The following is a 23,972-nucleotide window of genomic DNA, read 5'->3' on the forward strand; positions in this document are numbered from 1 at the left end:
TAATACGGTAGCCGGAGCTGCCTAGGTATCTCGGGGAGGCAGTGGGACCCACAACCAGAAGAAGGGTCTGTTTTCAGACTTGTGCAACAGCCGCTGTGAAGCGGAAGTCGTGCCCGGCTGCTGAATGAGGGAAATCGGGCCCTCTCGGCGACAGTGCCCCGCATCCCCCACCCCGATCCGGGACTCGCCCGGTCCTTCTTACAGCAGAAAGTGAAAAGCAAAGAACAAAAGACCTCATTTATCAAATCAGTTAAAGCTTCAATATTCCTATATTCCCCACAAAATAAAGCTCCAAAATCATACCTTGCCGGAGGCTGCAGGACCAAGTCATGTAGCAATCAATGCTATTTCTGCCAACATGATTGCTTTTCAAGTGGCAGCGAGGCAGGTTAGTACACGAAGCGAAGAAAGGCAGCTAGTCAGAACAAAGCCTAAACCATCACAACTGAAACCCAGCAAAGAACGGCCAAGAGACCCCACCTGGAACTCCCCTGAGGGAATACAGCTGTTCAAAACCAAAGCCTAACCATTACAACCCAAAAGCCTGTCGAGAACTGGTCAGGAGGTCCCGTTTGAGACTCTCAGGCTCAAAAGAAGCCCTGGACAACTCCAAACAGAAAGGCCTCTCCATTGGTTCCCTGAAAGCTAACAGGTACAACCTGAATGGTCCATATATAAACCAATAGGAAGGCAGAAAGGCAGCCAATCAGAACAGCAAATAGTTGGAATCCCGCCTTAACATGGGGAAGGGGAGGAGGAAAGATCAGCCTTAAAAGAGCCTGCCCCCAGAGCTTGCACAGGCACCTGAGTTCGGTTTGTACTTTCCCTTTCTTTCAGTTCTCAATAAACTCTTACCTGCTTGCCTAGCCTATGGTGTGTCCTTAAATTCCTTTGTACTATGTAGCTAAAAACCTAGAAACTCAGCATTAAGCAACAGCAGGAGAGAGCAACACTAAAGCAACCAAGTCACATGGAGGCAGCTCACTTTGGTGACCTGGGCAGATCTTGAATGGATTACCAGACTGAAGATACCAAATCAAGCCTTTCAAAGACTCTTGAACAAGTATTTTCTGGAAATGTTGTCCTCCCATATTTCATTCAATTCATGGAACTTCTTAGAATGGAGCGTTTGGTTAAATTCTGGCTACAGCCTGAAAGTTTTCACTCTACAACTTGGTTCTGAATAAGAGCACACAATCTACTGAAGCAGAGTTCATTGGCTGAGCCTGTCTCTCTGTATAAGAAGCACAAAAGTACAGCATCTTTTGTAACTGAGTCAACTAACAAGCGACTGGAGGAATTCAACTCAGCCCAATTGCTTATGACTCAATCAGAAGGTATTGACCTAATAGAACTAAAAACTCAGAATCACTTGCTGTTTTCCCAGGAATGACAATGCCCATTCTCTCCATCTTGAAATGGCCAGAGCAGGAACTTATCAGGTTTCCATGGAAGACCAAGAATTCTCCAGACTTAAGTAGTCAGTAGAAATTGTCCCTCCTCTCCACTAAAGGAATTTTCAGGAAAATGAATGGGAAGTATAGAAAAAGGTGCAGTTAACACTTCTACCAAATATTTATCTCCAAATGCTGCTAAACCAACACCAATTACAGAAGCAATGAAAAATGACATCATAGTCAATATTTGTGGAGAAGATGGACAGTTGGATCCCAGCTGTTTTGTTTTGGCACAGTCCGTTGTCTTTACTGCAGTAGAGCATCAACACTTTAGTAAGCTTCTGTGAATCACCATTTCTGTAAATACTAGATTGAAGGGCTGACCAGGGAAACTGTTTATCTGGCTGATGTTCTCTTCTCTGAGTACATGGAAAAAGAGAATGCAATGAATATCTTTCAGTTTTGGTTGGCAGCAGATAATTTCCAGTCTCAGCTTGCAGCAAAAAGAGCCAGTGTGATGGACAGATGACACAGAATGATGCAATGATTTTATATGACAGGTACTTCTCCCTCCAAGCCACACATCCTCCTGGATTTGATGATGTTGTCCAATTAGAAATTGAGTCCAATATCCTCAGGGAAAGTGGACCACTTTCTCTTTCACACCTCCATTATGCCAGGCCTGAATGACCATGGAGAAGGGCTTTTTGCCTGGCTTTTTGTCCAGCAATCTTTATTACAAATATTTGAATGATCTCATCCATTCAATTCGGGGAGATGACTTTCTGGGTGGGAATGTTTCCCTGTCTGGCCATGGCTGTGCTCTTCCTCCCGATGAGGCTCACCCAGGTGGAGCTGACAGCTCTGCTTTTCAGTTCAGTGTGAAAAAAGCCAGTGTGAAAATTCTGAAAAGTTTTGTTGAAGTGATAATTGTAGATGCTGCAAGTCTGGATCTGGAATCTTTATATCAACGGACATATGCAGGGAAGATGGTTTTTGGAAGAGTCAGTGACCTGGGGCAATTCATCAGAGAATCTGAGCCTGAACCTAATGTGAAGAAATCAAAAGGATCAATGTTCTCACAAGCTATGAAGTAAAGGGTACAAAGAAATACTGATGAGGCCCAAGAAGAGCTAGCTTGGAAGATTGCCAAAATGATAGTCAGTGATGTTATACAACAAGAACAGTATGAACAACCTTAGAAAAATTTACAAAGCTATGACTCAAACCCTGAGGTAAAGGAAATCTGCTTTTGAAAAATAAGAGAACTTTTTTCCCCTATGGTTAGATTCTTCAATGCAACCAATGAAAACAAAGCACTGTATTTCTTTTCATTGATTTATCACTGTTGTTCCCAAGAAAGAATGGCAGACAATCCATGACTTCCACTTTCACACGAAGTAACATGTGGACATATTTGATGCACATGATGTTCACATAGTGAAAGTTATAGAGAGACTAGGTGGCATGTTTACACTGCTAGAAAACTTTTAGTTTTCCAATGGCAATAACTCACTCATGAGAGTGTGTAGCCCACCAGGCTACACAGGAGTCAAATGCTGTGGGAGGCAGATAAACGTAGAGGTGATATCTGATGCACATTTCCTTAGAGCATCATAAAGCAGATACCATAGGTGCATGCTTTGCTTTATCCTCCTAAATCAAAAAGGTGAGTCTGCCCCTCCCAGAGCTAGGTGACTGAGTGCAGTAGTGCAATGCTGATAGATTGTTTCTCTCTCTCTTTTTTTAAAGATTTATTTTTTATTTATTTCTCTCCCTTCCGCCGCCCCCCCCCCCAGGTTGTCTGCTCTCTGTGTCCATTTGCTGTGTGTTCTTCTGTGACGGCTTCTATCCTTATCAGCGGCACCAGGAGTCTGTGTTTCTTTTTGTTGCGTCATCTTGTTGTGTCAGCTCTCTGTGTGTGCGGTGCCATTCTTGGGCAGGCTGCACTTTCTTTCATGCTGGGCGGATCTCCTTACAGAGCGCACTCCTTGCGCGTGGGGCTACCCTACATGGGGGACACCCCTGCATGGCAGAGCACTCTTGGTTCACATCAACACTGCACATGGGCCAGCTCCACACGGGTCAAGGAGGTCCGGTGTTTGAACCGCAGACCTCCCATGTGGTAGACAGACGCCCTATCCATTGGGCCAAGTCCGCTTCCCGGTAGACTGTTTTTCTTCACTGGAAGAAGGTGAGTGTGTGTGGTGCAATGTTCCTTCACAGAGGCTTTAATTTAGGAGGAAGCTGACAGGTAATGGGAAAAGACTCCATGACACTGTCCTTCCCTTTGGTGACAGTATATAATTTTCACATTTTATTAGGTCTTGAGATGCAGAATCTATAAAATCAGTCTCTCCCAGTGTAGCCCTCTGTTAACGAAAGGGTGAATCTAGTTTACGTGGAGCATTAGATCTTGCTCCTCTGGTGTTCTGCGCACCAGTAAGTTAGCTTTCCCTTCAGAATGCATGTGGGAAGAAAGAAGAAATAACCATCACTCCAATTTTTCCCCTGCGGTACCTTGAACAAAATGTTTATTCCCAGATTGTACTATTTTTTTTCTAAGAAGGTAGGGAGGAGGAGAAAAGCATTCAAGTTTGTTTGACTGCCTCCACCTTTCTTTGCTGTCAGTTGGGAAGTTTGCTGTCACCTGGGAAGCTGGTGGCCTTTCTTGTTTCTGTTTTTAGGACAGTAAGAAACTCATTCCCTGCCCTTCTGCTTAGTTGGCTTCTGTAACTAGACTGCAAAGCCACAAGCAGCACTGCCCAGGAGAGAGCACACTCCACCAGCCCCACAGGGCTGAGGCTTCCTCACCACCACAGTCTTTGTTTGAGGGGAAAGAAAGTTCTCTTAGGTGTTACTGCTTTTGCTAAGACTTTGCACACATGCACACACACACACACACACACATATATATATATATATATATAAATCAACTCTGTCTTTTGGAAAGTCTTGAATGAATAATTTATTCCACTGCAATGTTTTGATTATATAGAGGCACACTGTTTCATCAACAGAAGCAAAAAGGTTGTGTAAGTTTTTGGTACTATATACCACTCTGTTATTCTGCTAAAGCTGAAATATTCATGTATTATACCATATTCTATTTAATTGTGTTTGGTTTATATATATATATATATATATATGTATATGAATTGTATTTAAAATGGTGTCAACTTTCTGGTTTCCGGGGCTATTATGGCTCATCTATTGATCCTTTCAAGTTTCCCATTTGCTTTACAAAAACTCAGAACATGAACCCTTACAGGCCTTGACCTTGTGTTTAGAGTGTGTAGCATAGACTCTGATGTTTTTTGTTAGGCATATGTGCTGTAATTAACTCATTTTGTTCTTTTTAACAAAATATTTCCATCTATTGCATGTTGCTTCAATCTTTAAATAACAGAAGAGCAATATAAAGATCACAGAATAAAATGTGGTTTTGGGTGACTCTTGCTGTCTCTGCATGTTCTGGAATAACAATTTCTGTAAGACTCCTAGCTATTAAAATAGCTAATGCTTTTAGTTAGGATCATTTCTGATAATTTCTTTGTAAACATTCTGTGTTTCTGAGCTAGAGATATCAGTAATTATAAGCTTCTTACAAAGAGAAGAATAGCAAGTTTGAGGCTCAGTTACTTTGTTCTGCCCCACCTACCATGGGACCCAGAAGCAGAGTGTGCCCTGAAATCATCGGCCAGATTTAACATTTGATCCAAAGTAAATGCTTCTACTTGATTTACAATTGGAGATGGATTCATGTACAGTGAGCACCCACTGTGTTCCAGGTTCTACTCAAGATATCCACACAATATGTTTCCCCGGCAGGGTTTTTATTGCTTTGAGGAATTATTTGAACCCCTTCCTCTGAAATGGTCTTTGTCTTTATCATGTCATTGACATCAGCACACATTGTTTAAAAACCTAAGAAGACATTAAAGAGAAACTGAAACTTTTTGTAACTCTATGTGTCTTTCTCACTCCTGTAAAAGTTGATGACAGTAAAAAGCAAATATCAACCAAAACAAAATGAATGTCAACCAAACCCAGTTAAGAGCAATAAAACAGGAAGCAACTGTTTGTAATTTCTAAAAAATACATACATAATACAAACACTCATACTATTGATTTTCTGTGTGTACCCCTGATTGATGGCATTTTTCTCCTCAGGAGCCACTATCCTGAATTTGTTGCTATTATTCCTATACATTTGGCTTTATACCTTAACTACATATGCATGTACATATATAACTCTAAACAACATAAATGAATGATTGTGGGGTGAGTAGGACTGTCAGATAAAATACATTTGAATTTCAAATAAACAACAAATAATTTTTTAGTTTAAGTATGTCCCAAATATTACATGAATAGTTTCAATGCTTATTAATATTGCCCCATGCAATATTCATAACATACTTACACTATGAACTTTTTTTTTGTTTACTGAAAGTTGAAATTCAGCTGTGTTCTGTAATGGTAACCCAAAGGATGACAGGATGAGGGATTCTGAGTGTACACTCATGGGTGAGAAATGGGAGCCAGAGACAACATTTTGGAGGCAGTTTCAATAATCTAGAGAATCAGAATCTAGAAGATCCTAGAGACTGTAGTAGACTGATAGAATGGTCAGTGGAATATAAAGAGAAAAGTTTCCGTTTGAGAACTCTCAAGGTTTAGTGACTGGTTATATGTGGAGCTGAGGGAGAGGGAGGAGTTAAGGATAATGAAAATAGAATACAGATTTGTTGAGTGGGATCATTGTTGGGGATGAGCTTCATTTTGGATGCATGGGGTTGGATATTCTTGAGGAATATTTGGCTAATCTATATATACAACATGTATTTGGATGCATCCTGGGCAAGAAATTAATTTGGAACAAAGCAGAACCAGGAAGCCATGGAAAAATGTGCTGATCTTTATCCATCTACATCATTTAATGTCTTATATACCATTTACTATGTCTTAATCTCTTCTTTCCCTTAAGAACCTATTCTTATCTCTGTTCTAATTCTTTTGTTTAAAGCCTTTTTTGGAGATCCAAAAATAATTTCATTTACAAATGTTGCATTTTATCTTTTCCTTTTCATCTCATGTTGACTTGTCCTTTCATGATGTTCCTGGCATTTTTTCTTCCTCTTTCCACATATCAATCCTTGTGTTTTCTCTGTCTCAGAGGAATTGTTTCCTTCCAGAACATTAGCAGCTATTGCCCTGGTTTCCTTGGCAACACCTGCCTCTCAGATTTTCCCTGAGTAGTTAAGAGAAGGCTGACTAAATCACTGATAATCACTGATCAGAAATAGTAGAGGGAAAATAACATGCCCAGGATTGCCTCAGAGAAAGGAAGTGGGCAGATTTAAAGGGAATGGAATAATGCTGAGACCTGGGTATATGGATATAAAATGTGTTAAGGTATTGATTTTTGTGGTTTAATATTTTCATTTGTTAGTGGACTGTTGTGAATGCTGTCAGGGAATGCTGAAGAAGAAAACCTACTTGGCCAGGCAATTGTATTATTTTCCCAACCAAAATGCTCCTAAGCCTGACCCTATCAATTTGGAGTGTAGGAAATCATATTCTGGATTATTATGAACATATGAAATACAAATCTTCAGGGATGGAAAAAAATATACACTAATTCAAGTTGGTAATAATAGGGTAGTACATGGGGAAAAATAAACCAAATGTAAATAATGGATGATAGAACTATTTTAATAATCTTTCATTAATTGTAACAATGGTAACTACTGTTACATTTGTTAAAATAATATTACTTTATATTTTTTAAATAATAGTACTATTTTTTTTTTAAATGTACTATCATCAATAGTAACAAATGCTCTACACCAATGCAAGGTGTTGGTGATGGGGTGCTAGATGAGAATGCTGAATTTTATGCATGATTTTTTTGTAAACTCACTACTTCTCTAATTTAAAAATACAGGCTTGAGATGAGAGGTGGAGGCGTCTTCGGGACATGGAGCTGCCCTGGATGGTGCTTCAGAGGTAATCACCGGACATTGTAAATCCTCACAGGGCCTACATGATGGAATAGAGGAGAGTATGGGCCATGATGTGAACCAATGTATATGAGGTGCAGAGGTGCCCAAAGATGTACTTACCAAATCCAATGGATGTGTCATGATGATGGGAACGAGTGTTGTTGGGGGGGGGGAGAGGGGGGGTGGGGGGGGTGGGGATGAATGGGACCTCACATATATATTTTTAATGTAATATTATTACAAAGTCAATAAAAAATAAAAAAATTAAAAAAAAAATAAAAAATAAAAATACAGGCTTAATTTACACTAATGGGAAAGTGGATGTGGCTCAACTGCCTACCATAGAGGAGGTCCAGAGTTCAAACCCAGGGCCTCCTGGCCTATGTGGTAAGCTAGCCCATGTGCAGTACTGCCACTGGCAAGGAGTGCCATGCCACACAGGGGCGTCACCCACATAGCGGAGCCCCACACACAAGGAATGTGCCCCACAAGGAAAGCCCCCCAGTGCAAAAAAAATGCACAGACCTCCCAGGAGTGGCGCCACACACATGGAGAGCTGACATAGCAAAATGATGCAACAAAAAGACACAGATTCCTGGTACCACTGAGAATACAAGCAGACACAGAAAACACACAGCGAATGGACACAAGAGAGCAGACAACGGGGTTCAGGAGAGGGAAGTAGAGAGAAATAAAAAATAAATCTTTTTTAAAAATTGCACTAATGTTTATATTAGAAACAGTATCAATATACAATGTAAAAAGACTTGTGTAAGATCATTAGCTACCAACCTTAATTTGTAGGTCTGTTGATGCATTTATAAAATACAGCCCGTAAGATTTTATTATTTAGTATATTGCTATTCTATAATCCATGCTGTGATACTATTGCTTTTATTGAAAGAAGAAACAAAGGTGCAGATTAGATGCTTTGTTTAAGACAATTACAGATATATAACTTTCTGCTAAAACTCAGAAATGCTCATTCTTAGAACCAGCTAGTCAATGTTGGGTGTTAGTAAGCAAGTAATTAAACAAAATCCTCATTAAAACTTGAAAGACGCTCACATATCAGCCAGTATTTCTTTCTGTATTCAGGCATCATTATTTGGATTCTTAACTATACAAGGAGGGAAATTAAGAAATACCACTTTGTGGCTAAAGAGTAGTTGAGTTGTTGGATGAAATTTAATTGGTAGGGAAGCAGACTTGGCCCAGTGGTTAGGGCGTCCGTCTACCACATGGGAGGTCCACGGTTCAAACCCTGGGCCTCCTTGACCAGTGTGCAGCTGGCCCACGTGCAGTGCTGATGCACGCAAGGAGTGCCCTGCCTCACAAGGGTGTCCCCCGTGTAGGGGAGCCCCAAGGGCAAGGAGTGCACCCCGTAAGGAGAGCCACCCAGTGCGAAAGGAAGTGTAGCCTGCCCAGGAATGAATCCACACACACGGAGAGCTGACACAGCAAGATGATGCAACTAAAAGAAACAAAGATTCCCGAGCCACTGACAACAACAGAAGCAGACAAAAACAAGAACACGCAGCAAAATAGACACAGAGAACAGACAACTGGGGCGGGAGGGGGGGAAAGGGAGAGAAATAAAATAAATAAGTAAATCTTAAAAAAAAAAATTCAATTGGTAGCATTTAAATAAAAAGGAAATAGGTTGTTTGCCCAGGAAGTTATTAACTTATTTATATTCATAAAATTGATGATTCTTATATATTTCATTACAATTAATCCAGGACTCTGGGATAATAGACAAAATTTCTTTCAAATAAAATTCCTTTAAATCTCTAGATGTGGTATTTCACTGACCTTCCTTCCATTTGTCTCCTGAGCATCTTGCCGACCTCATTCCCATATGAAATAGCATTGCAATTTTGGCTCCACCCCTGCCTCAAAGATAAGTCCTGATTGGACAAAACTGATCAGGGTAGTCCCCTCCTCCACACGGATTTGTTCGACTAACCCAGGCTTGAGCTTTCTCCTAGACCCTGGGATTGGATTGAGTTGTTTTATCGAGGTCAAGCTCCAGATTCTGTGGTCACAGGGCCTCCTCCAGGCCTTGAGGTGGAAGCACGTTACCTCTAATAGCCATCTTGGTTCCTTGAGGGAAGCTGGCCCACGTGAGAAAGACACATCAACAGGAAGCTCTGATAGATTCATGGAGAAACTGAAAAGGGGTGCACAGGGGGCCATTCTTGTATATCTGCACCCTCCATTATTTAAGTCAATTCATTAAGCCAGTTTTCGTTGAATTTACTGTTACTGGTAAATGTAAAAAATTTCTAAATCATGTTTGTACTCTTGGGCCTCACATAAGAATCCAAGAGAATAGTATCCAAATTCAGTCTACTGGGATTGGGATTATTGGAGAAGTTTATTTAGCCTCTCATCATTTAAGTTTACAGTTGTCTTGGTGCAAGAAAGATATTCTGAGGTTCTATGTTCCAACTGATGGATTCAACAACTGTTTATTATTAATATGAATATAAGACACTGTGTTTAGTATTGGAGAATATAGCAATGATAAACATAGTCCTGACCCTTTAAAAATTCAATGAACTATTTGAGGAGGCAGACAAGAATATCAAGGATATATGCAAAACTTGTAATGAGAAATCAGAGAGAAGAGACACCTAATTCAGTCTGGTGGAGTGTTGGGTAGGAGAGATGAAGAGGGATAGAAAGGTTTCATTAAGGGGGGTGGGGGGATGGGGTTGAATGGGACCTCACATATATATTTTTAATGTAATATTATTACAAAGTCAATAAAAAATAAAAAAATTAAAAAAAAAAAAGTAAATCCCAGATGATACATTAAAAAAAAAAAAAAAGAAAGGTTTCATTAAAGTTTCCTAATTTTTGTGCATGTGCCATAGACAACTTTGGCAGTACAGTGAGCCTAGAGAACCCTTTTCAAAGGTTTCAATGTTTTCAAATGGATAAAATAAAATACTTTGGATTACAAAGGAAACTTAGTACATTGAAATATTTATGAAAATATTTTAAGAAACAAATTTGTGATGTAGCAATAGATGTGATTTTTTAAATTAAAGAACAAAGTCTAGTGGTGGGCATAATCATTAACATATACTTGTGGTAGTAATGATTTTTGAGGCATCTTCAGCAATTATAATGTGATATGAAAAAAATATGGTTTCCTTTAGTTGCAAAGTCACAGATACTGCAAATACTATTGTTATTTACAGTCTAGGTCAAAATAGAAGGAAATCCTAAATTAAGTTTAGAGGTTTAGTTTGATGTAATTACATGGACCCCTGAATTCTGTGGTAAGTGAAATCCCTTTGTGCTAAAAAGGGGTAAAATTTGAAATGGTCCTTGACAGAAGGAGTTATCTAGATGGATGAAATGAAAATGAGGGCTGGGCATATGGGCATGTTCAAAGATGTGGAAGCATGAGGATGAAGAACTGCTATCAGATTGTTTTGGTAAGAATGAAGAGTGAATTTGACAGTGTGGTATGAGGTGAAGCTGGAAAGTTGGCTAAATTTCATTTCTTTGGGATATGGCTTGATTGTACCTGATGGGGTTTAAATGTGATTCTGTCTGTTTGAAATCCTTTTCAAACTCACCATTGCCTAGCATATGTAGTCCAAGTTTCCTTTGGTTGCTTTCTGTGATCTAACCCCTGCCTTTCTTTCTACTCTCATTTTGTCACCGGTTTTTTCCTGTCACATATTGTGCTCCAAATGATTACCAAGCACCATGCTATATTTATACATACCATTCTTTTTTTTTTAAAAGACATTTATTTATTTCTCCCTCTTCCTTCCCCAATTCTGCTTTTCTTGGGCCCCTGGTAGCCTCAAGGCACTTTTCAGTTCTATGGATTTGCTTATTCTATATATTTCATATAAATATAAGTATTTGTCCTTTTGTGTCTGGCTTATTTCACTCAACACAATGCTTTCAAGGTTCTTCTGTGTTGTAGCATATATCAGAATTTCATTCTTTCCATAACTGAATAATATTCTATTGCAAGGCTATACCATATCTTTTTTGTTTATTTAAAGATTTATTTTATTAATTCCACCTCCCCACCCCATTCCCCCCCATTTTCTGCTCTCTGTGTCCATTCGCTGTGTTTTTCTGTGTCTGCTTCTATTCTCATTAGGCAGCTCCAGGAACTGATCCTGGACCTTCCGGAGTAGTAGAGGGGCGATTACTCTCTTGCATCTCAGCTCCCTGTTCTGCTATGTCTTCTCATTTTTTTCTTCTGTGTCTCTTGTTGCGTCATCTTGCTGCACCAGCTCTCTGCGTCAGCTGGCAATCTGCGTGGGGTGGCTTTCCTGTGCAGGGTGGCACTCCTGTGCGGGGCAGCATTCCCGCGTGGGCCAGCACTCTGCGTGGGCCAGTTCACCACGTGGGCCAGCTTACCCTCACCAGGAGGCCTGGGCATTGAACCCTGGACCACTTGTAGAGTAGATAGGAGCCCAATTGGTTGAGCCACATCTGTTTCCCACCATATCTTATTTATCCATTCATTTGTCATTGGATATTTGGGTTGTTTCCATCTTTTGGCTATTGTGAATAATGCTGCTATGAACACTGGTGTACAAGTATCTGTTTGGGTCCCTGCTTTCATTTCCTTTAGTTACATACCTAGAAGTGGAATTGCCAGGTCATATGGTAATTCTATGTTAAAACTTTTTGAGGAACTGTGTGTTTTCTACAGCAGCTATACCATTTTATAACCCCACCAACAATGCACAGGAGTTCTAATTTCTCTGCATCTTGCCAAGACATTTTTCCTGTTCGTTTGTTTGTTTGTTTGAAGAATAGTCAAGCTAGTAGTTGTGAAGTGGTATCTCCTTGTGGTTTTAATTTTCATTTCCTTGATGATTAATGATGTTGAGCATCTTTTCATGTGTTTATTGGCTGCGATGGTTATTTTCATGTGTTGGCTTGACTAGGTTATGGTGTCCAGTTGTTTGGTCAAGCAAGCACTGGCCTGATTGTTACTATGAGGGTATTTCATAGCTGGATTTCATAGCTGGATTAGCATCTAAAGTCAGTTGATTGCATCTATGGCTGATTTCATCTATAATCAACAAAGGAAATTGCCCTCAGCAATGAGGGGAATCTCCTTTTCCCATTAGAGTTTTTTCAAGCAGAACTGAGGATTTTAGTCAGAAAGAAGAATTTCTATCTCTACTTCGGCCAGCCAACTTCTCTTCGAGGAATTCAGCATCACCATCATTGAGTTTCCTACTTGTAGGCTCCCCTCCGGAATTTGGTCTTGCCAATCCTCACAGGCATGTGAGTCATTTCCTATAATAAGCTTCTTACTATTTATGTGTGTGTGTGTGTGTGTACGCGTCCTGTCAATTCTGTTTCTCTGGAGAAGCCTGACTAATACATTAGCCATTTGAATAGTTTTTTTGGAGAGAAGTCTAAGTTTTTTGGCAGATTTTAAACTGAGTGATTTGTCTTTTCGTTGTTGAGTTTTAGGAGTCCTTTGTATATTCTGGATATTAAACCCTTATTGGATCTAAGATTTACAAACATTTTCTCCCATTCTGTAGGTTGTCTTTAACTTTCTTGAAAATGTCCTTTGACATACAAACACTTTTAATTTTGATGAAGCCCAAATTATCTTTTTCCTTTTGTTGCTCACACTTTTGGTGTCATATCTAAGAAATCATTGCTAAATCCAAGGTCATGAAGGTTTCCCCCTATGTTTTCTTCTAAGAGTTTTATGGTTTTAGCTGTTATGTTTATCCTTAATACATTTTGAACTACTTTTTCATATACGTTGTGAGGTTGGGGTCCCATTTCATTCTTTTACATGTGGATATCCATTTTCCCAGGACCATTCTTTGAAGAGATGGACACATTGTTTTTAACTCTTAAACTTTTTCTAGCCCCACTTCTACTAACTTGATTTATGTTCTTGTTGCACCATAATTACTGCACATTTCTTTAAAAATTAACCTATTGTTTTTCTCTGATTAATAAAAAGTAGTCCTTTATTTAAAAAAGTTTTGAAGTATATCGCTCATACATAAACATACCCCACAACCAATACCTTGCATTGTGTGAGACATCTGTTACAAATTATGAAAGAATATTGTCCAAATCTTACTACTAACTATAGTTCATATCTTACGTTTGGTGTATTACCCCCCCAACCCACTCTGTTATAATTTTTTAAAATATATTTTTATTACAGAAATTGTGAACTTATAAAACAATCATGCACATGTGTAGAATTCCCATACAACACCCATCTAGCAACACAACACACGATGGTGGAACATCTGTTACAGATTATGCAATAATATCATCAGACTATTACCACTATGGTCTATAGCATACATTTGGCACACTTTCTGTACTCCCCCATTATCAACACAGTATATCTTTGGTATAGATGGATAAATATTACAGTATTGCTGTTAACCACAGTCCATAGCTCATTCCAGTTGTATTTTTCCAATGCTTCTCCACATTCCCACCACTGTGCAATAGTGGCATACAACTGCTCTATCTCACAAAACACACTCTTGCATCTATATTAATAACCACAATTTTCATCCACCTCTGGGTTTACTGTGTTATTCAGCCCGTGGATTATTCTCTACATTGAGTTAAATTGATATTCATAACCCTACACTACCAATTCCAGCCACTTTCCCATTTATAAACCAGTTGTTACTCACCATGTGTTACTATACAACTCCACACTTTTGCAGTAAAGTTAATGAAAACTTCTACATACATTAAGCATCTTATTCCTCCTCTTATCTCCTTTAAGAATGCACCAACTCTCCCTATAGGGCTGGCGGTCCATCTGCGGTGGTCCCCGAATTGTCTGTAGTACAGCAGCGCCCCCAGCAGGCTGCTTCAGGGGCTTGCAGGGCGGGAGGTGTCCTGAAGTCGACTTGGTAAGACAGTGACAGAAGAGATTCTTGTGAGAGGGGGAATTTTGGGTTTCTGACACAGAGGTCAGAGTTTGTGGGTGTGACCCCTCCCCATAGGGCTGGCGCCCAGCTGCAGGGATCCCTGAAGGCTGGGTTGCACTGTGGTGCTCCCAGGCTCCCTGTTAACTGGATTTGTGGTTCCCAGGTCTGTGTCCCCTAAACCCTGGTAGCCCACACCCCAGAGACTCACACCTCTTGAGTCTGCAATATCACAGACTTCCCATCCCTGAATCCACCATGCCCTGAGGGCCATCTGAGGTCCTCGATTGTCCTAGCCCTCGGTGGTTGTGTGTGTGTGTGTTTTTTTTCCTTTTCTCTTTTTTCTTTCTTTTTTTATTGTCTTGGTTGCTAATATTGTATTATCTCCTGGTCTTTTCTCCCATTGTATCCCCCAAGGTCCTTTTCCGTTTATTTAGGTTTTTTTTTCTTTCTTCTTTTCTTTTTCTTGCTTGTTTCCCTCCCTTTTCTTTGCCCGCCCCCCTTTTTTTCTTCCCTTTTTTTCCTTTTCTCTCTTTTTCTTCTTATTTTATTTTATCTTATTTATATAATAGGTGCTGCAGGGAACGCCTCACATTTGCTGTGTTTCCTCATCCTCCATTTCTTTGTTTCTGTGTGAATTTATTTTGGCCACCTACACCATCCCCTTTCCCCCACATCTTACTATCCTCCATCATCTACTGTCTCTCTTATATTCCACCTCCCTTTCTTTTGTCCCCAAATTGTCTAACTTTTAATTTCTAATACCTTTGGTCTGTTTTCTGTCTTTTTCCACTCTTGATACTATTGTCTTTCTTTTCTCTTTCCCTCTTTCATGAAAACACTGGCTTTTTAATTCATACTATATTCCTCCCCATATTCAGTTGACTATCTCATTATAGGAACTCTACTTACTGCTATAAATCTACACAACTTACATGAATCTAATATCCATTCTCCCAGATCTCATATTGTTGCTCTGTTAACATTTATTACCAATACTACATTACACATTTTCTTTTCTTACACAATTGCATTTCCCTGGCTCTAATATTTTCCTTCAAAGTGAACTCAGCCAGCAACAAGAAATTAGAATGAGAAGAATAAAGTGACAAAGAGAAGATATAACACTTATGCAAGAAGAACAACTAATTAATCCCCAAGAATAGACAAAGAAACTAAGGAACTGATTAAACCCATCAAGATAAAATGATGACCAGACAGCAACAAAAAACTACAAATCAAACCAATAATCAGGAAAACATGGCTGAATCCAATGAACAAACTAAAAACCAGGAAGGGGAGCAGAACATTGGACAAGAAATTAAAGATCTCAGAACATATATTAGAGACCAACTTAATGAAGTAAAGGAAGAGTTTAACACTATGAAGAAAACAGTTGGAGAGGAAATTGCAGACATACACAAAAAGATAACAGATGTGATGGGAATGAGCACCACAGTTCAAGAAATCAAAACTACACTCGCAGCAAATAGCAGATTAGAAGAGGCAGAGGAGAGAATTAGCGATGTGGAAGACAGTACATCAGAAATCAAACAGATAGTAGAATTGATCGATAAAAAGATAGAAAAAGTCCAGCTAGGACTTAGGGACCTGAATGACAATGCAAAACGCACAAACATACATATTATAGGCATCCCAGAAGGAGAAGAGAAGGGAAAGGGGAAAAAAGGGGTGTTGCAGGAAATAATGGCTGAAAATTTCCCAAATCTACTGAGAGAGATGGATGTACATATCCAGGAAGCACAATGCACCCCAAACATCATAAACCCCAACAGGCCCACCCCAAGACATATACTTGTCAAATTATCCAATTCTCAAGACAAACAGAAAATTCTAAAAGCAGCAAGAGAAAAGAAAACCATCACATACAAGGGAGGCTCCATAAGATTAAGTGCTGATTTCTCATCTGAAACCTTGGAGGCAAGAAGGCAGTGGTATGATATAGTCAAGGTACTAAAAGAAAAAAATTTCCAACCAAGAATACTCTACCCAGCTAAACTAGCATTCAAAAATTGCTGGAGCATTCAAAATATTCACAGATAAACAGAAATTGAAAGAGTATGCCAATAAGAAACCTCCCCTTCAAGAAATACTAAAGGGTGTTCTGCAGGAAGAAAGGAAAAAACAGGAGAAGCAGAGTTAGAGGAGAGTGTAAGAGCAACAAAAAAGACAAAAAGAGAAGGAAAAAAACAAACAAAATATGACAAACACAAGTCCAATCAAAATATGACTAACATAAATAATTCCTTGAAAGTAATAACACTGAATGTCAATGGATTAAACTCACCTATCAAAAGATTCAGACTGGGACATTGGATAAGGTAATATGACACATCTATATGCTGTCTACAAGAGACACATCTTAGACCCAGAGATTCATGTAGGCTGAAAGTGAATGGTTGGAAAACAATCTTACAAGCAAACAATAACCAAAAAAAGGCAGGAGTCACTATATTAATATCAGACACAATTGACTTTAAATGCGAAACAATTGTGAGAGACAAAGAAGGATACTACATATTAGTGAAAGGGACAATCTCTCAAGAAGAACAAACAATCATAAATATTTATGCTCCTAACAAGGGCGCCTCCAAATACATGAGTCAAACACTGGAAAAACTAAGTGAAAGAATAGATGCCTCTACAATTATAGTGGGAGATTTTGATACACCATTATCAACTTTGGACAGAACATCTCAAAAGAGAATCAATAAAGAAACAAAAACTCTGAACAGTATATTAGAGGAGCTGGATCTAATATACATATACAGATCATTACACCTGAATACAGCAGGATATACATTTTTCTCAAGTGCACATGGATCATTCTCCAAGATAGACCATATACTAGGCCACAAAGAAAGGCTTAATGAATTCAGAAAGATCAAAATCATACAAAATAATATCTCTGACCACAGTGGAGTGAAGCTGGAAATCTGCAAGGGACAGAGGCCCAGATTTCACACCAAGATATGGAAATTAAACAGCACACTCTTAGAAAAACAGTGGGCCAAAGAGGAAATCTCAAAACAAATCAATAACTACCTTGAAACTAATGATAATGATAACACAACTTACCAAAACTTATGAGATGCAGCAAAAGCAGTACTAAGAAGGAAATTTATAGCCACAAATTCATACATCAAAAAAGAAGAAAGAGCAAAAGTTGAAGAACTAACTGCTGCACATTTGGAGGAATTAGTAAAAAAACAACAAAGTAACCCTACAGGAAGAAGAAAGAAAGAAATAACAAAGATAAGAGCAGAACTAAATGAAATAGAAAATAAGAAAGCATTTGAAAAGATAAACCAGACCAAGAGCTAGTTCTTTGAGAAGATCAATAAAATTGGCAAACCCTTAGTGAGACTAACAAAGAAAAAAAGAGAGAAGATGCAAATACACAAAATAAGAAATGAGAAAGGAGATATCACCACTGACCCCACAGAAATAAAGACTATCATAAGAGAATACTTTGAAAAACTATATTCCAACAAAAATGACAATGCAGAGGAAATGGACAAATTCCTAGAAACACATAAGCAGCCTATATTGACAAAAGAAGAAATTGATGATCTCAACAAACCAATTACAAGTGAAGAGATAGAATCAGTCATTAAAAACCTCCCAAATAAGAAGAGTCCAGGCCAGACACCTTCACAGGTGAATTCTACAAAACATTCCGGAAAGAACTAACACCAATCCTGCTAAAACTCTTCAAAAAATCGAAACAGAAGGAACATTACTGAACTCATTCTATGATGCCAACATTACCCTAGTACCAAAGCCAAACAAAGACACCACAAGAAAGGAAAATTACAGACCAATTTCTCTAATGAACCTAGATGCAAAAATACTCAACAAAATACTTGCTAACCATATTCAACAACACATTAAATGAATTATACACCATAACCAAGTGGTGGGGTTCATTCCAGGTATGCAAGAATGGTTCAACATAAGAAAATCAATCAATGTAATACTCTATATAAACAGATTGAAGGAAAAAAAAACCATATGATTATTATCTATAGATGCAGAAAAAGCATTTGACAAAATACAGCACCCTTTCTTGATAAAAACACTCCAAAAGATTGGAATACAGGAAATTTTTTCAACATGATAAAGAGTATATATGAAAAACCCACAGCCAACATCGTTTACAATGGTGAAATCCTAAAATCCTTCCCTCTAAGATCAGGAACAAGACAAGGATGCCCACTCTCTCCCCTTCTATTTAACATTGTCTTAGAAGTACTTGCTTGAGCACTGAGGCAAGAACCAGATATAAAAGGCATTCAAATTGGAAAGGAAGAAGTCAAAATTTCATTATTTGCAGATGACATCATCCTATACATAGAAAACCCTGAGAGGTCTACAACAATAATGAATGAGTTTAGCAAAGTTGCAGGTTATAAGATCAATGCGCAAAAATCAGTAGCATTTCTGGAAACCAATAATGAGGAAGCTTAGGAGGAAATCAAGAAACAAATACCATTTACAATAGTAAATTAAAAAAAATCAAATACCTAGGAATAAATTTAACCAAAGAGGTAAAGAACTTATACACAGAGAACTACACAAGACTGTTCAAGGAAATCAAAGAAGACCAAAATAAATGGAAGATTATTCCCTGTTCATGGATAGGAAGACTAAATATTATTAAGATGTATATCCTACCAAAACTGATCTACACATTCAATGCAATCCCAATAAAAATCAACACAGCATTCTTTAAGGAACTAGAAAAACTAACTATGAAATTTATTTGGAAAGGAAAGAGGCCCCAAATAGCCAAAGACATATTGAAAAAGAAAAATGATATTGAGGAATCACACTACCTGACTTCAAAACATACTACAAAGCTACATTAGTGGAAGCAGCATGGTATTGGCATAAGGAGAGACACACAGACCAATGGAACCGAATTGAAAGTTCTGATATAGATCCTCATATATACAGCCATATAATATTCGATAAAACCACCAAACCCTCTCAACTGGGAGAGAATGGCTTATTCAACAAATGGTGCCTGGAGAACTGGATATCCATATGAAAAAGAATGAAAGAGGAATACCATCTCACACCTTATACAAAGATCAACTCAAGATGGATCAAAGACCTAAATATAAGACCCAAGACCATAAAGACTTTGGAAAGCAGTGAAGGGAAGCAGGTACAAGACCTTGTAATAGGAAATGGTTTCATGAACTTCACACCAAAAGCACGAGCAGCAAAAGAACAAATAAATAAATGGAACTTCCTCAAAATTAAAGCCTTCTGCATCTCAAAGGAGTTTGTCAAGAAAGTAAAAAGGGAGCCTACACAATGGGAAAAAATATTTGGTAACCATATATCGGATAGGAGACTTATAACTTGCATATATAAAGAACTCCTATTTCTTGAAAATAAAAAGTTAAACAACCCATTTAAAAAGTGGGAAAAGGATTTAAACAGACACTTCTCCAAAGAAGAAATACAAATGGCTAAAAAGCACATGAAAAAATGCTCCAAATCTCTAGCTATCAGGGAAATGCAAATCAAAACTACAATAAGATACCATCTTACTCCCATAAGATTGGCAGCTATGAAAAAAAAATAGAAGAATACAAATGCTGGAGAGGATGTGGAGGAATGGGAAAACTCATCCACTGCTGGTGGGAATGCAGAAGGATCCAGCCATTCTGGAGAACAGTTTGGCAGTTTCTCAAAAAACTAACCATAGACTTGCCATATGACCCAGCAATTCCACTGCTGGGTATATACCCAGTAGAACTGAAAACAAGGACACAAACCGATATATGCACACCAATGTTCATAGCAGCATTGTTCACTATCGCCAAAAGTTGGAATCAACCCAAATGCCCATCAACAGATGAATGGATAAAAAAAATGTTGTATATACATACAATGGAATACTACTCAGCTTCAAGAACAAATACACTACAAACACACGTGATAACATGGATGAATCTTGAGAACCTTATGTTGAGTGAAGCAACCCAGGCATTGAAGGACAAATACTACATGACCTCAATGATATGAAATAAGTAAACCAAGCTGCCTCAGAGAGCTAGTGACTGGAAGATAGGCTTACAGGAAATGGGGGGGTAGAAGAAGGATGTAAGCTGACATCTACGTGGGTGAAATCTATGATAAGCTGGAGGTAAGTATATGAACAAGGAAGGGATAAAATGGGGGCATAGGGTTATATTTGGGTGGGGATTTGCGGGCTTGAGGGGGGCTAGGGATGGGCAGATGGGTAATATTGCCCAGGAAACTGGGGGGGAGGATGGGGCAACACACGAATATAGGAGATTGTCAGGTGTTCATTGAGAGCATAATGCTGAGAAAACCTTTTCAAAAATATAATAAGGAAAGTTACCTGTTTAAGATACTTAAAGGGGATAATCTGATGCAGGACAGACTCCTAGGGAATATGTGAATGCTCATTTTGCCAGAGTGGGTTATATCATTGGGTAGAGACCCATATAATGAGAGTGAAGGTATACCCACATCCTGGGGAGGACTGATGCCATCAAATAGAGGGAACTGTATCTCTCAAGAGAAATGGTGGCTCCAGGGCATTAGGACAGTTGAGCATGTCAAGGCCTCAACACTGTTGCAAGTATCTCTGAACATGGCTTTTCAAGAAATGAAGATTGACTGTCACTCTGGGCCCTAAGGGGAGGGGGAAAGAGGCATTGAATAGCTGGAACCAACATAACTGTGAGGGCAATAGAAGTGTTTCACAAGAGTACACAAGGATGGATATAAAACATGTGAAATTACACCAAAGATATATAGGGGCTGATAGGCTAAAATGTAAATCATAATGTAAAACATAGGATAACTAAAAATTTAGAAAATTGTATAGCCTAAAGCATAAACCACAATGTAAACACAAATGTTACTTTGTTTGAAAGCTATTGTCTCAATATCTGTACATCAGTTTCAGTAAATATGGTATGAATATGTTAAAAGATTATTGCTGTGGAAGGGAAAAGGTTTTATGTTGGATATGTGGGAGTACTGTATATTGTATATATGAATTGCTGTGATCTAAAACTCTTGTAAAGATAAGCTTAATAATTAGAAAAGAAAAAGAAAAAGATAGGATGTAGAATTTTTCCAAATTAATATGAATTCTATATCTAACCTTCAAACTCATCGCTATATTCCATTTTACTAGTAAGGGAACCTGGCACTATATTGGGCTTCACTTTTCAGGAAGTTTTTGATCACAGAGTGGTTCAACAATGGCAGCGGAGGAATACTGGTATGGGATGTTATTGACAGGGGACATATGGTTAACAGGGAGTTCTCCAGGGCATATATCCAGGGTACATAAAAATGTTCAGATATTTTCATAGTGGAAACAATTAAAAACAACAACTGAGGGAGTGCTGAGTTCCTAGCCAGGGGAGCTCTATCACAGTCCCTAAAGGAACAGCAACAATCCCCCAAGTGCAACGGCAAAGACTAAAAAAGAATGAAGGTCCAACAATGAGCCCCTGATACTAATGACTATGCTTGTGAGCCTGTGCACCTGAAATAAGAACAAGGCCTAGAGCAGCAGTGTGCCTAAGAGTTCCCTCCTGAGAGTCTCCGTGTTACTCAAATGTGGCCAGTCTCGAAGCCGAACTCAGCATGTAAATGCATTGCCTTTCCCCCCACCATGGGACATGACTCCCAGGGATGAGCCTCCCTGGTGCTGAGGGATCACTACCAAGTACCAGCTGATGACATTAACTAGAAAATGACCTTGAATAAAAGGTTCAACTCAGACCAGCAGAATATCCCTGTCTACATATAATAACAGGAGTTAAAAATGCTTTTTGACCTAAATCAAGGGGGAAATGGAAAGGACAAATGAGTTTATATGCCTATGAGTCTCTAAAAAAGAGCCTGGAGGTTATCAGAGGGGTTGCCCTTATGCACACCTGAGCAGAGTCTCAGAGACAGATAAAGTAGATACAACCCCAGGTATTGGTTCATCTGAGGGTTACAGAGACCCACAGGTTTTATGGTCATGGCAGATTGAGTTCAGTGCCATGTCAGTTGACCCTTCTTTGGAGTTGGTGTTTCTGTGTGATGGAGCTGGACTAAGATGTGATCTCTTTTCACAAGCCTTTCCTGTTACTTTACCAGAATTGTAGTTGCTGCTGGGGTTTAAGATATATCTAGGGGATCTGAATCTCTGGACTGACCATATGATAGCCAGGACCTGAGCCTCAACAGACTTCAGCTTCTACACTCTGGTTTATTGGACTTACCCTACTCAGCTAACATGGAGTTGAAGAATGTCAACCACCACACAATGGAGCCAAGTGTGCCTACAACTGAAAGCAGGAGGATTGCATCCAGCATCCATGTGGAATCTAAGCCCCCTCTTGACATAGATGTGGAATGGACACAACCAATCTAAGGTCCACAGGATGGAGGAATAGAGTAAGGATTAGAATGGACTTACTGATATTCTATTCATGAACTATTGTGGTTAGTAATCGAAGAAAATGTGGCATTGGTGTGGGAAAAGTGACCATGGTGGCTGCTGGGTGTGGGGAATGGGAGGAAGAGATGAGATGTGGAGGCGTTTTCGGGACTTGGAGTTGTCCTGATTGGTGCTGCAGGGACAATGACTGGACAGTGTAGATCCTCCTAGGGTCACTGGATGGAACGTGGGAGAGTATGGGCTATGATGTGGACCATTGACCATGAGGTGCAGCGATGCCCAGAGATATACTTACCAAATGCAATGGATGTGTCATGATGATGGGAGACAGTGTTGCCGTGGGGGGAGTGGTGGGGTGGGGGCGGTGGGGTTGAATGAGACCTCATATTTTTTTAATGTAGTATTTTTATAAAATGAATTTAAAAATTAATTAATTAATTTAAAAAAAACCCACAATATCCAGCACCTGTCCCTGCAATACCATTTTGGACAACTGAGCCATCATTTTGATCCAACTGAACCTCAGACCCAGTGCAGAAAGTCTCCCTGTGGGCCCTGAGACCTGGTTGCCCTGTCCCATGTGGACAAGTGCTTCATTCTGCAGGACTGTCTTGGGAAGCTCCGGGGGCCATGCGACAACTCTTGCCATATCCATAGTGAGTCAAAAGCTTCATTCATAAATTTTATTAATGTTAATTCTTAAAATGGCTTCCTAGGTCCCCTTCATTGAATGTTAATTCTTAAAATGGCTTCCTAGGTCCCCTTCATTGAATGTATCTCATCAATGGTTTGTAGTTTTCAGGTAACAAATCTTGCACCTCCTTGGTTAAATTTCTTCCTAAGTATTTTATTCTTTCTGATACTGTTGTAAAAGAAATTGTTTTAATAACTTTCTCTTCAGATTGTTTGCTTCTATGTTTTAGAAGTACAACAGTCTTTTGTGCAAAAAAAAAAAAAAAAAAAAAGAATCCACCAACTACCACCCTGTCTTGAAGGTGTTTTCCTACAATTCTTCTAGAAGCTTTATGGTTCTTGCTTTTATATTTAGGTTTTTTATCAATTTTGGATTAATTTTTGTATACAGTGTGAAATAGGGGTCCTCTTTCTTTCTGTTGGCTATGGATATCCAGTTCTCCCAGCTCCATTTGCCTAAGCAGGGTCGATTTGA

General features: G+C 39.0%; 1 protein-coding gene and 1 pseudogene across 2 annotated transcripts in view; one reads left to right on the plus strand and one right to left on the minus strand.

Moving 5' to 3' along the window:
• CTH (cystathionine gamma-lyase) overlaps positions 1-646 on the minus strand; it is a 47,277-nt gene extending 46,631 nt beyond the window's left edge. The window contains exon 1 of one of the 2 annotated variants that reach the window (XM_012521676.4): positions 304-646. The gene's annotated coding sequence lies outside the window, so the exon portion shown is untranslated. The remainder of the gene's footprint in view (positions 1-303) is intronic. The other variant, XM_071217380.1, reaches the window with a different exon arrangement.
• LOC101428371 (A-kinase anchor protein 10, mitochondrial-like) lies at positions 125-2,599 on the plus strand (annotated as a pseudogene).
• Positions 2,600-23,972: the final 21,373 nt, after the last annotated feature.

The sequence above is a fragment of the Dasypus novemcinctus genome, chromosome 9, assembly GCF_030445035.2.
Source record: "Dasypus novemcinctus isolate mDasNov1 chromosome 9, mDasNov1.1.hap2, whole genome shotgun sequence".
Lineage (NCBI taxonomy): Eukaryota > Metazoa > Chordata > Mammalia > Cingulata > Dasypodidae > Dasypus > Dasypus novemcinctus.